The following is a 12,509-nucleotide window of genomic DNA, read 5'->3' on the forward strand; positions in this document are numbered from 1 at the left end:
ATATTTCAGGCAAGTAGTTTCACAGAACCTTTGGAGTTGCAGTTTGAGGTCCAAACAGAGTATCTGGCATTGTTCCCCACCTCCCCTCCTCCCTGTTGTCAGCCCTCCTATATCTGGCCATCCGTGGAAAATTTTCCCATTCCCTGTGTGGAGATGAAACCTCTCTGTGTTGCTGTGAGGCATCTCAAACACCTTTATGGGGTTTAACAATTCAGGTAAGAGAGGCCTTTCTCTTATCACTGGTAAGTCTGCTGGGCTTGTGGATCTTTAGAGAGAGTCTTTTTTCTTTTTTAATTCTAGCCAAGGACATCAAGATCCTTTCTTAGGCCGAAAGATCTCTGGCTTCCCCATTCTGCACATCCCTTTATAAATCTGGTTTAAACCTATTGTGGGTTCTCTGTATTGTGTGAGCCTGTGCAGATGAAAGGAAACAGCTTGTATGTTTATGAGCAGAACAACAAACAGAGGGGGAGTCAAGCTGTACTTTGAAACTGACTGTTGCTTTGTTCTGGCTCCTCAACTCCTAGAGAACAGTATCTGAATCCCCCAATAGGACTGTATTGGATCCTTCGGTTTATCTTCGTCAAAGACAAACTCTTGGCTGGCACCCAACCTTATTTTCCACAACCAATTATCTTTTTAATCAGCCTGGGCCCCATGTGTTTCCTTTATCTCATGACTTTTTACTGAACTCTGCCCTACATCATTTAGATTCATTTCTAATGGCTGGCTGACTAATCTAACATTCAGGTGAGGATCGTTGGACTGCTCTTTATGTACGTGTATGCACAGGGTGAATGTGTTTTCCCCCTTTTAATTTCAGAGGTGACCGCACCACATTGGGGCCTTTGACCCGATAGGTGGATACCTCACGGAGGCAGTGAGCAAGAAAGCAAATGTAGGATGATCAGTATTTGGGATAATGAGCTGGGAGAACCAGAAGCTTTGACCTCCAGATGAGAGCAGAAACTTGAATGTTGTTGACTGATGAGATCTTTATGCTGCTAAGCCATTAGAAAGATGAGCACTCCCCCTCTGTAAATCCTGTAATGCTGGAATAGAAAGTGGCATCTGGAATACTGTTTGGTTCTGATTCCTGCAGCTCCAGGAAAAAAGAATTTTAGACTTGAGGGAATTCAGCACAAGCAACAGAAATGATTAAGGAGTTGAAGGGGATCAACTCTACGGGGAAAACATTATGAAGATAAAATACTCGTTACTCAAGTACAGGAATGTAGCATCAGGACCCGCAGTTTACAGATCTCGCAGGAGTTCTGAACACTTGCCAGCTTGTCTTACATGGTCCCCATTCATCCCAATCATAGCTTGGGAAGGTGATAGCATAACTTCCTCAAGGTCACTCAACCTGACTCTGAGCTAAGAAGCAACAGAAGGCAAAGGAGTAGCTTTAGGGCTTAGGCCCAAGGCCCAAAGAAAAAATGAAACTCCCGAGAGTTTGCTTGGCAGTGAAGTGGACACATGCCTGCTCGTGAGGCTCAGTTGAAATGGGGGAAGTTGTAGCTGCTTTATCAAGACCCCTTAAGGTGAGCTCTTGACAAGCCAAAGGGAAAGAAGACACCCCCCCCCCAACCCTGCCCATGGTTCATCTTCTTCTGACATCACAAACAGACATCCAGTGAAGTGAGATGACATGTTCCAAGGTCACAGGGATTAAAACTCAGTCCTTGGGATCCCTGGATGGCTCAGCGGTGAGCGCCTGCCTTTGGCCCAGGGTGTGATCCTGGAGTCCCGGGATCAAGTCCCACAAGGGGCTCCCTGCATGGAGCCTTCTTCTCCCTCTGCCTGTGTCTCTGTCTTTCTCTGTGTCTCTCATGAATAAATGAATAAAATATTTTTTAAAAAATATAAAATAAAAGGCCAGTGATCCAGCAAACAATGGCCTGAGCACCCAGAAGGTGCCAAACATCATGCCAAGCCAGGATTGGGGGAGAGAGTGGGATTTCTCATCTACTACTTCAGTCTAATGGAGGAGGCGGGGGAGTGGCTCTCAGAAACAGAGAGGTCATGACATTGAGGACTGAAGAGAAGAGAATTTTAGCAGTAAGGAGGTCACTGGTTACCTTAGAGCAGTTTGTCAAATGGTGGAGGCAGGAGGCAGAAGCCAAGACTGACGAGAAGGTAAGCAAATATAGAATGAGTAGAAGCTACGCTTTCCAGAAGTTTGGCAGGGAGAGGAAAAAGGAATCTCTCCCGCCCACTCTTAAGGACTTATGCCTCAATTTAGTCAACACATTTATTTTTGTCTAGAAGTCATGGTGTACGGGTTCCGTAAAATTACACTCCAGTAACTGATATTTGTAATAAAATGTATATAGAATAATTACAGGTTTAAGTTGAAGAAAACAGTCACCACCTTCAGCCTTACACAATTTTGAGAATGATTTCCTAAATTTAGATGGACCTATGTTTTCTATACTTTTTCAATCTGTCCATCTTCCAAGTAAAAGTTAGATTCACGTTTACTAGTGACCTTTAAAATATTTTAAGGAGCCAGTGGTTTGGTTAGGTGGTGAGCTACCAAAATGTGTAACATTCAGTACCCCAAAATGTATCCCGTAATGGGTAGCTTTGCCAGTTTCCATGGTGTAGATACTCTCACCGGGGCCCAGTTCAAACTTTATGAAGCACAGAGTTAGGAAGCATGCCGCTCACTGCTGCTTTTAGTATTTCTGCCATGCAGTTACAGTAGACATATAGAACCTCAAGAGTGTAGGTAATAGCAAAATGTGAAAAAATTAGGGATGAATTTGGAACATTTATTACCTTTGCTGTTAATCATACGTTAATATAATTTAATTTTTAATTGGCTATTTAACCAACTCTCAACCTTCCTAAAAATTTAACAGTTGGCTCTAGAGAGCCAGCGTGAACCAGCTCCAGCACACATCATTGGTATGGTTTCAAATCTGTCCTCTCAACATCTGTGCCCCTCATTATTTCCTGTTATGCCACAGCACTTGAAAATGCTTTAAACTCTGTGGTTTAATGGTAAAATGAAGTACGATTGACCCTTGAACAACAATGCAGTTAGAGGCACCCCTGCCCCCATTGTGCAGTCAAAAATTTGCATATAACTTTTGACCCCCACCCTGCAAAACTTAATATCCTGTTGACTAGAAGCCTTACCAGTAACATAAACATATTGATGAACGTATTTTGTATGTGTATTATGTGCTATATGCTTACAATAAAAGTAAGCTTAAGAAAATAACAGGAAAATCATAAGAGAAAAATGCATTTGCAATACTGCACTGTATCAAAAAAGATCTGTATACGAGTGGACCCACGCAGTTCAAACCCATATTAAGCAATCTATAGGTAGTTTGACATACATGAACCAATAGTCCTATTATTACTATATATATTTTTTTGGGTAAATAAACATTTTACTTCTATCTCTTATAAGTATTAGAAGTATTTCATTGAACCACTAATGAAAAATGGGCATTTCCCCTGACAACATGATCCAGTATAATTTCGAGTCATTCCAGGGTTGTGATCTCCACTGAGTATCCTTCCTGCCCCCACTACCTCTGAACAAAATCAGAAGAGAAAAAGGGGAGTGGTCAACATACCACTGGGTGATCCCCAGGGTCTTCCACACCAACCTAAATTTAAGAACCTTGCCTTGGTTTAGCTTTTAAGAATGTATTTTCTTCTGTTTTCTTTACTAATTATTCATTTCCACATTCAATATATGATGTGCCAGAGACTGTGCTGGTTTCTAGGGGTAAACAGCGAATCCCGCTAACTGCTCCCTGACTTCCATGGAGCCTAGAATCTTATGAGAGAGTGTCCTTAATAATTTGACAGACACGTGATTTCAAACCATGCTGAGTGTTCTGAAAGAAATATATGGGGCACCATTGAGAGCCTGTGAGCAGGGAATTGATCTGGGGGGAGCCAGAAGACTTCCCTAAGAAAGCAGCTTTTGAGGTGAGAGCTGAAGGCCAAAGAGCCATCAGCCTGGGAAGGTGGGGTAGGCACACTCTGCACAAAAGAAACGGCACATGTCAAGTCCTGAGTGTCGGGAGGGAACTCAGAGCACCCTAGAGCCCAGAAGTCTGGGTGGCTGGACTGTGGACGAGTGTGGCAGCGAGTTAGACACCAGAGCTGGGAGGACCTCCCTAGGTCACGGGTAGGATTTAGGTACTTAATTGAGAATGGTGGGAAATCATTAAAGAGTGTTAGGTGGAAGAGGGTGACAAGATTTCATTTTAATAAGATCTCTAGCTAGAGTTTAGAAAAGTTAATGTTGGCAGTGGGGAGAGGGAAGGCCAGAGCTAACAGAACATGCACTCGGGAGGTAGCAGAGCCAAGAAGTAGATCTTTTTGAGAGAGATTTAGGGGGCAGATTTGGCAGAACTTGATGATGGATTGGATGAGTAGAGACGAGGAGGCAACCAGGATGGACTCACCCAAATAGAGACGGATGGGAAGATAACAGGCTTGAGGGAAATTAGATCACTGATTTCATCTTATTTGTTGATCATGAGATGCCATGAGAGGCATCATGTGGGCTGTTCAATGTATGAGCCTAGCACTCAGGGAAGACGGGACTAGTCGGAAGGTTCTGGAGATACTGGTCTATAGGTGGAACTGAAGCCCTGGGTGTGTTGGATCCAAAGAAGAGTACAGAGTGAGGAGAGAAGGGGCCCTGGGATTAAACCTTAAGGAATCCTTAGCCTTGAAGACCGGTTGAGGAAGAGAAGTCACAAAGGAGAAGTGGCCAGAAATAGAAATCGAAGTGAAGAGGACCAATATGAAAGAGTTAAATGTGTCAAATGCTGTCGAATGAGAGCAAGGATTTAAAAATGTCCATTGGAGCTAGTAACATGGAAGTCCTTGGTGACCTTAGCCAGGGCCACTCAGGGAAGGGCCCGGGTCGGGGGAGGTGAGGAGGGGGTGGGAGGTGACGCATGAGCCGGGAGAGGGAGGACAGGCTCCGGATTCAGGTATGGCTGTGAAGAGAAGTTCCGGCGGTGCCTGGAGGGGGAAATGAGTAGAAGGTGGTGGGCTTTCCCATAGGACAAAACCTGTTTGAAGCTGGTGGCAAGTCTCCAGTAGAGAGGGGATGGTCCATGCCCTGAGGTGCTGAGCACACAGAGGGCTGGGGAGCTTAAGAAGGCCGCGGAGGAACACCTTCTGTGGGTGTGAGGAGAGTCCTGCAGACACAGGCAGTTTGTGTCAAGGTGGGCAGAGCAAGTGTGCCCCTGGGGACTTGTGAGTTTTCCAGTGTTAAGTAGAGAATAAGGTCAATGACTGAGAATTGCCATTGACTGGGATGGGGTGGGGTGGAGGAGTGGTCTGACCAGGTGGCGGTGGGCAGGGGGTGTGCAGTTGGTAAGAGTGCAGCGCTGAGGGGCCAGCCCAGGCTGGTGTTTGGTGGCACAGCATCTGGAGTCTGGGAGCCTGGCTCTGCTCTCCGGCCGCCACTCGTGATCCTGGCCAAAGCACTTGTCTGCATCAGCCTTAATTTTCTCATCTGTAAAATGGGCATACGGCATAGAGTTCTCTTGGGAAATTAATGAGAAAGTACATGTCAAGTCCTTAATACGGTGACTGTCATTCAACAGGGCTTCAGAAGGATAAACTGCTGCTACTGTTAATGTCATCACCACATAATTCCAGTTGGTTCTAGCCTAAGCCATATACAGCCTTTGGGGCCCATTCCCTTTTTTGATTTCTTGGAATGGAATGTAAATCCGCAATGAGACACTGAAATGGGCAGGTTTGGGAGAATTCCCTGCGGAGAAAGGACCTGCGTCCAGCGGCCAGCCTGGCGTCCGTGAGCTCCACGCCCTTGGCCTGCTGTGGTGTGTGGAGGAGGGGGAGTCCCCAGAAGTATCAGGAAGGAGTCAGCCCGCACCACATCTTTCAGTCACCTGGGATGGCGCATGTATGATCACCCCCATCGCCACTGTCACAGTCTCGGGAAGGAAGCGAGTAGCGCTTGACATGAGGCATTCCAGGGAGGAAGGTAGGAGGCGGGGCAGAAGGCCTTGGACTTGCAGATGTGAGAACAGGGCCTGGGGAGGGGCCGGCGGAACTTTGGGACCCGGGAGCCCTGCGCCTCGGGCTTTGGCTGGCTTCTGAGGGACCAGGGAAAGACGGGTGATGCATAGCTGCTAATCCAAGCCCATCTCCTCCGCACCATTTTTGTTCTTGGGCTCCTCTTTTTTTCCCCTCCTTCTCTACTCCCCGTCCTTCCCTCCTCCTAGAGCATGGAAGCGTCCATTTCTCCCCTGTTTTCCTAGACATTTCCCTCCCCTGTCTCCCGTCCGGCTCGCTGGAGTGACATCTTGAGCCTGATCCTGCCGCATTAAAAAAATAAAAAAGCCTGCCTACAACGAGCCCTCCAGTGCTGATCTCTGCTGAGATGAGGCAGATGGCAGAGCTTGAGTAAGCAGCCCCCTCCTATCCCAGGCCCGGCGCTGCCAAGACTGGGAAATGGGGCATTTGTATACCCTTCCATACTCCTGTATCCTCCACCTAGCCCCTGTTTCCCCAAACCAGCATCGTTCTTGTCTTGTGTAGATGCTGCCCGGCGGGGGCTAGCCACCTCCTGACCCGGGTCTCCTCCCTCCCTGTCGAAGACTCCCATGAGAGCAATGAAGTTCGGACGTCATCTGTGAGTCAAGATGTAGTAGCGAGGTTGTGCGTGTACCCCAGGCCCTTGGCCCTTCTCAAAGTGTGGAAGAAATGGGTCACTCAAGGCCCAGTCCCCAGGGGACTCATCCTCAGGGGTAAAGTCTGAGGTGGGTACGTTTTGCATACCCTGCTCTCAGGGGGGCCAGCGAGGGACCATGGGCCATCCAGGGTAATGAGAAACTGATCCGTGGGGTGGAGGTGACAGATGGAGGTGACGAGTGGAGGTGACAAAGACAAGGTAGGGGGTAGGGCGAGGTAAGGCAGGAGGGGCCCTGGGCAGGCTGCCTCAGTACGCTTGGCTGACTGCTCTATAATCCTGTGCTTCTAAATAAAGACCCTGTGGCCACCTGCATTCTCTGAGCCTTGTGGTATGTTTACAAGCAGAGGTCCCAGGAGGGGAGGACACAGACGAACCTCCTTAGTGCACCACTGGGGCTTCTGGAGTGCAGAAGGGGGCTTCTGGGCCCAAGGAGCTAAGTAGTAAGGCAACCAAGGGCCCAATTTCTTCACCGGAATCAAGGAAAACAAAAATAGATTCCTTTGTATGCATCATCTTTTATAGACAGGACAGACTTCTGACCTCCCCTGCGTGGGCTTCTCCCGCACATTCTTCCTGCAGCAAGAAATGAATGCACCCATGGCCATTCTTCCCCTCACTCCCTCCCCACAGGCTTGGCCAAGATTTGGGAGGGCCGTAGTGTGGGACTACTCAGAGCAGCTCACCTGGTCGCTGCCTCAGTGCCAAACACAGTTCCAACTGCTACACATGTTCTAATTCACAACAGCCCCTCACAGGTAAGGATTATCCCCATTTTACAGATGGGGAAATTGAGACACACGGATGTTCAGTAACCTGCCCAAGGCCTACAGTTAGGAAGTGTCAGCCTGGCTTCAGATTCCAGGCTCTTGACCACTGTCCTACATGGCCTACCCCAAAAAGAAAGAGGAACCAGCTTTCTCCCCCTTGCTGTGAGGCTCTGGGATGCCCGTGGGGCCTGGCAGGTGGGTAGGAGGACCAGGCAGTGCTAGATGACAGTAGCCCTGCCCTGACGTGGTGCCACCATTCGCAGAGTCAGTTGGTTCCTTACAGGAACCATGTGAGGAGGCAGGGAAAGAACTGCCATCCAAGGCCCAGAGAAGCCTGAGACCAGGCCAAGATCACATGGCAACTACGGTGTAAACCCAACTCTCTTCAAACACATTACAGCTGAGGGATGGCCTTATTTTGACCCCAAGGTAGGGGTGCCCTGGCTCCCTGGGACTGAGCAGGCCATTCTTCCCCAGGTGGGTTTACCTCATAAGCCATGAAGGGGATCTGGGGCAAGGAAGCCTGCTCTAATGGAAAGAGCAGGTATTGGGTTAAGATCCACAAGGCCCTGGCTTTTCCCATGACTCTCAGTGATTCAGCTCGAGAACTTGCCCCTCTCACTGTGCCCTCTGAGCTAACCTGGGTCTCCAAAGACCCTTCTAGAGAAAAAAACATATAATACTGGGGACAGGTGGGTGGAGAGGTGGGCCTCTCTCCTAGCCAGGAGGTCAGGCATGCCAGGTGGGGACAGTGGCTTGTCCTCCTGTCATCGCTTCCTTTCAGCCGTGGGCATGCCTCAGCATGAAGGGCTTGGTGTGCAGGACACGGGGGTGCAAGTTGTTCATCAGTTAGGCCTCGGAGGTAGGGTCTCTGCCTCTGGGGAGACTCCAGGCCAGCTGGCCAGCGGCACATACCCCACGCCTTCACAGAATCTCCATTCTGAAGCACCAACAGCTCCTGTGTCCAGTCTCTCAATTAGTCTAGGGGGGAAATCCACATTTCCTATTGTTATAGTCCCCAAGTTGGCAGGGACACAGCACTCCAGACTCAACCTGAGTCAGAGATAGGAGCAGGATCTTCAGAGAAAGCTGTGGGTGTCAGGGGACAGCAGAGGACACGAGACAGAGTGCCAAGTGAGGCTTGGCAGGGAGAGGGGGAAGGGTGGGAAGGGTGGGAGCAGAAAGGCCTAGGTTCCTGGGGAGCATGTCCATCAGAGCCAAGGACGGAGTCTCCCCAGCTCAGCTTTGGAAGGAGAACCCTTGGAGTGGTGTGGCAGGGCCCAGTGGCTCCCAATATTTCCCCTTGCATTTCTCCTTCACCTTGGAGTTTCTTGCTCCAGTTCCAACCACTGACATCATGCTGACTCCAATAGAACATTTCCTTGAAGGCCATGGCTCAAGTGTGAACCGAAACCTTTTCTGGATCTCCTGGTGCCATGGAGACTTGCTGGAACTTTCAGAGGCTTTATTAAACAATATTTGTTGAATGAATGAGCACTAAGGGAGAACAGATGGGTATTAGTGTGTGGTGTCCACAAGGCTTAAGAAGAGCCCGGCTCACAGAGCCTGGGTTTCAGAATCTGCCCCTGCCAAGGCTTGGTGGGCTCTGGCCTGGCCCGGGTCCCTTCCTTCTGCCTTCCTAAGTCGGAGCCACCTGACGCCCAGCACCATGCAGGTCCTTACTGGTGCCCAAGAAACAACACAGCCCTCTACAACCCACCTAGGCCACTGGCTTTTGTTCCCCTCCCCAGGCAGTTGCCTGTCCTTGAGGAAAGACCCCATTCTCAGGGACATGACTTTCCTTCGGTGGATGCGGAGGCAGCCCCATTTCTTAAGCCCGACCAATTCGGGAGGAATCCATAGCGGGCCTGCTCTTACCCAGAGTGTCCTAGGCAGGGCCAGGGTCTCAGGCAGCTCAGACCCGAGCTTCTGCGGCCTCTGGTGGTCCCAGTGCAAGCACCAAACCAACGCTGACAGTGTCAGTTTCTAGATCCTGCTACTCTGCAGCTAAGGGCCTGGTTGGCCTGGCTCCCCGCCTGGCTGCAGACCAAGCCAGAGGCAGGGGCCACGCTATTACGTGCAGTTTGTATCCACCGGGTGGAGGTACCACTGTGCTGCCCTGCCCTCTCCCCTCCCATCACAGGGCCCCTCCTGCATTGGACTTCCAAAGCTGTGTTGTTGCAGGTAATTAAAGGGTTTTAATTAAATTAGGATCCCATCTGGCTGGGATCAGTCAGGCCCTTAACGAGGATTGTGTGTCACCAACATCAGAATGTGGATGGGGACTCAGACGTGCAGGGGTTGAATTTGGGTACTGGAGGCCTTTCAGAAGGGGTGGAGAATCCTTCTGAGCCCGTCAGGGGCTCCCTGCCATGGTGCAGCCACTCTTTCCACCTCCAAAAATGGAGATTGTGGGCCTCCATGCCAGGGAGTGGTTGGGGGTGGCGGGGGAGGGGAGGACCAGAGCTCTCCCCAGTTCATTCCTGCCCGCAAGCCTATAAGACCTCTCTGATGTGCGGCAAGATACGTGATCATTAGCTCATTTCTCCGATGAGGAAACGAGTCCACAGAAGGGAAGCACTGAAACACATCCACTGGGTTGGGTGGTGATAGATGTAACTGTAAGAAATGGAGACCCAAAGCACAGTGGCTTAAATGAGGTAGAAATTGGATTTTTCTCTCACATAAAAGTCTGAAGGGAGGCAGCCTAGGGCTAACATGGTGTTTCTAGTCCACAACATTTTCTATTTCACAAGGCGTTCAGCAACCAAGCCTTCCCCCACTCATTGCTCTGTCACTTCCAGGATGTGACTCTTATGCCCATGGTCTAAGATGACAGCGAGAACTGTCTTTCAACTGTCTTATCAACTGTCTTTCTAGAAGTTGCCAAATAACCCTTTGGCTCACTGGCCAGATCTCAGTCACAGGACCCCATCTAGGTACAAGAGAGGCAGAGGGATGTAGTATTTACCTCAGGTAGCCATATGCCCAGCTAAACACTAAGGATTCTATTCCTATGGAAAAAGGGGAAACGCATATTATGGGACAATTAGTGGCCTCTGCCTCATGCATTATGGGGCAGAATCTGCCAAGTCTCCTCCCTCCAGCCCAGGGCCCTTCCACCCAGCTATGTGAAGCTGACAAGCCCACATCCAAAAACAAAGGAGGAAGAAATCATATTTGTCGAGTAAGTCATTTAGTTTTTCCCCCAATGCTCCAATGTAGGTAGGTCCCTAGGTTTTCACCTAAGGAGGTGTGGCAGATGATGTCCTTTGCCCAAAGCCACCCAGCTAATGAACTACAGACCCAGGATCAGGACACAGATATAAATTCCTGCAGCACATATGTTGCCGGTTCAGGGGCAGCCTCTGTGGTTTGCGAGGTGCCAGCTGGTCCTTTGGGACCATCTAGCCAGGTGGCCCTGAGATGATGGACTGGAAAGCTTTGAAGTAGGCATCCGTCACTTGAATCATCCGGTCAGCTTTTGAGCTTGGCAGGCCGACAGGAAATGGGCCCCCATGGAACCAGAGCCCAGCCCCCGACCACTGACTGCCAGGTCTCCTCTGGCATTTACGCCTTAAGGATGACGGCAGCTGCCACTCCAGGACTTTGGCATAATTGACAGGTGCCACCCCCGCCCAATCTTGCCTCCTCCCTGGTGGGGCTGGTGGGGCCTCTCTTTGCCTGTCACCCCACTCCCCCCACCCCCCCACCCCCATTCTCCTTGCTGTACCACGGGACTCAGAGTCTCTAGAAGTAACATTTCTCTCTCCCACTCCCAGTCATGGCATTGGATCACTTCCCAACACAGTAGCAACTGGTTCACTGTGTCTCCCACAACCCCCAATAGCTACCCAACTTGATAATCTAGATCCCTGGTCACCCCCTCACCTTCAGCTGCCTCCACCCCCATGCATACCCTTCCCCCACTTCCCTATCCACCCACCACCTCGTGCATCTCTGAGCAATGGGCCTCGCCTCAGGAGACTGCCACACGCAAGGTCACCAGCATCCCTGCCAAGGACGGGGAAGGGGGTGACTCAGTTCCCGCTTGCTCATCCTAGGGAGGAAAAATGAGGGGGAAGGAGGAGAGAAGAGGGACCTAGACACCTATTGCTTTTGCCTTAAGCTTCATTCAGAGGAAGACTCAGCTTTGCTGCCAGTTGACCTAACATGGATTCCCTCTTGTCAGCTTCACAGACGGCTGGGAAGATTCGCCCCATCAGAGATGGGGACAGTGAGACCTAGACAGTACCTGCGCCCAAAGCCAAAGGTCAGAGGCAGCCTCCACGTGTTCTGGGAGCAAGCTTTCCTCCTTAGGTCCATATTGCAGTTCTTGCCCTCAGGAAACTCTAATCTGATGAGGGAGGCACAGATGCTGGCCTCACGGGCTCTCCAATCAGATGTGGGGTTACAGACCCCAGCTCCTCAGTCTCATAGGGTGATTTGGGCCATGACCTCAAAGAGTATTCAATCTGCTAGGCTTGCTCCACTCAGATGAAGGAGACAAGGACTCTGCCCTGGGGAAGCTCCCCAGCTAGGTTGAGCAGATAGATGGCACAGCTGGACCACAGGACCAAAGGCCCTGTCACTGAAGTGCAGTGGTGGGGGAGGCCAAAGGGTTGGGTAAGGGAAGGACCTAGAGCTTCTTTTCTGGAGCTTTCCTTCCAGAGGAATCTGCTCTCCAGTGTTTGGCAAGATCAAGCAGCAGTTTATGTAGTGCCTGGGGGGGATCCATCTCCCTGGGGAGGATGTCACAGACATTGCTCACCAAGGGGGCAGAGGTTGGCGCCCTCGTGACGAGAGGCAGTTGTGTAGACCCCTCACCTTTGTGAGGACCACGGGGCATAGGAAATATCTGGTGGTGGCAAGAATATCAGGGCCCAAAGGTCTATTCCACAAGACTTACAAATCAGGAGAAAATCTATTAGCAAGATCCTAGCCGAGAAGAGCAGCCAGGTTAGTGTGGCAGAAAAGGAGGGATGAGGCAGTGGAGTGTGTGCGAGGGTGAAATGAAGTTATTAAAATGA

Source organism: Vulpes lagopus, chromosome 12 (genome assembly GCF_018345385.1).
Source record: "Vulpes lagopus strain Blue_001 chromosome 12, ASM1834538v1, whole genome shotgun sequence".
Classification (NCBI taxonomy): Eukaryota; Metazoa; Chordata; class Mammalia; order Carnivora; family Canidae; genus Vulpes; species Vulpes lagopus.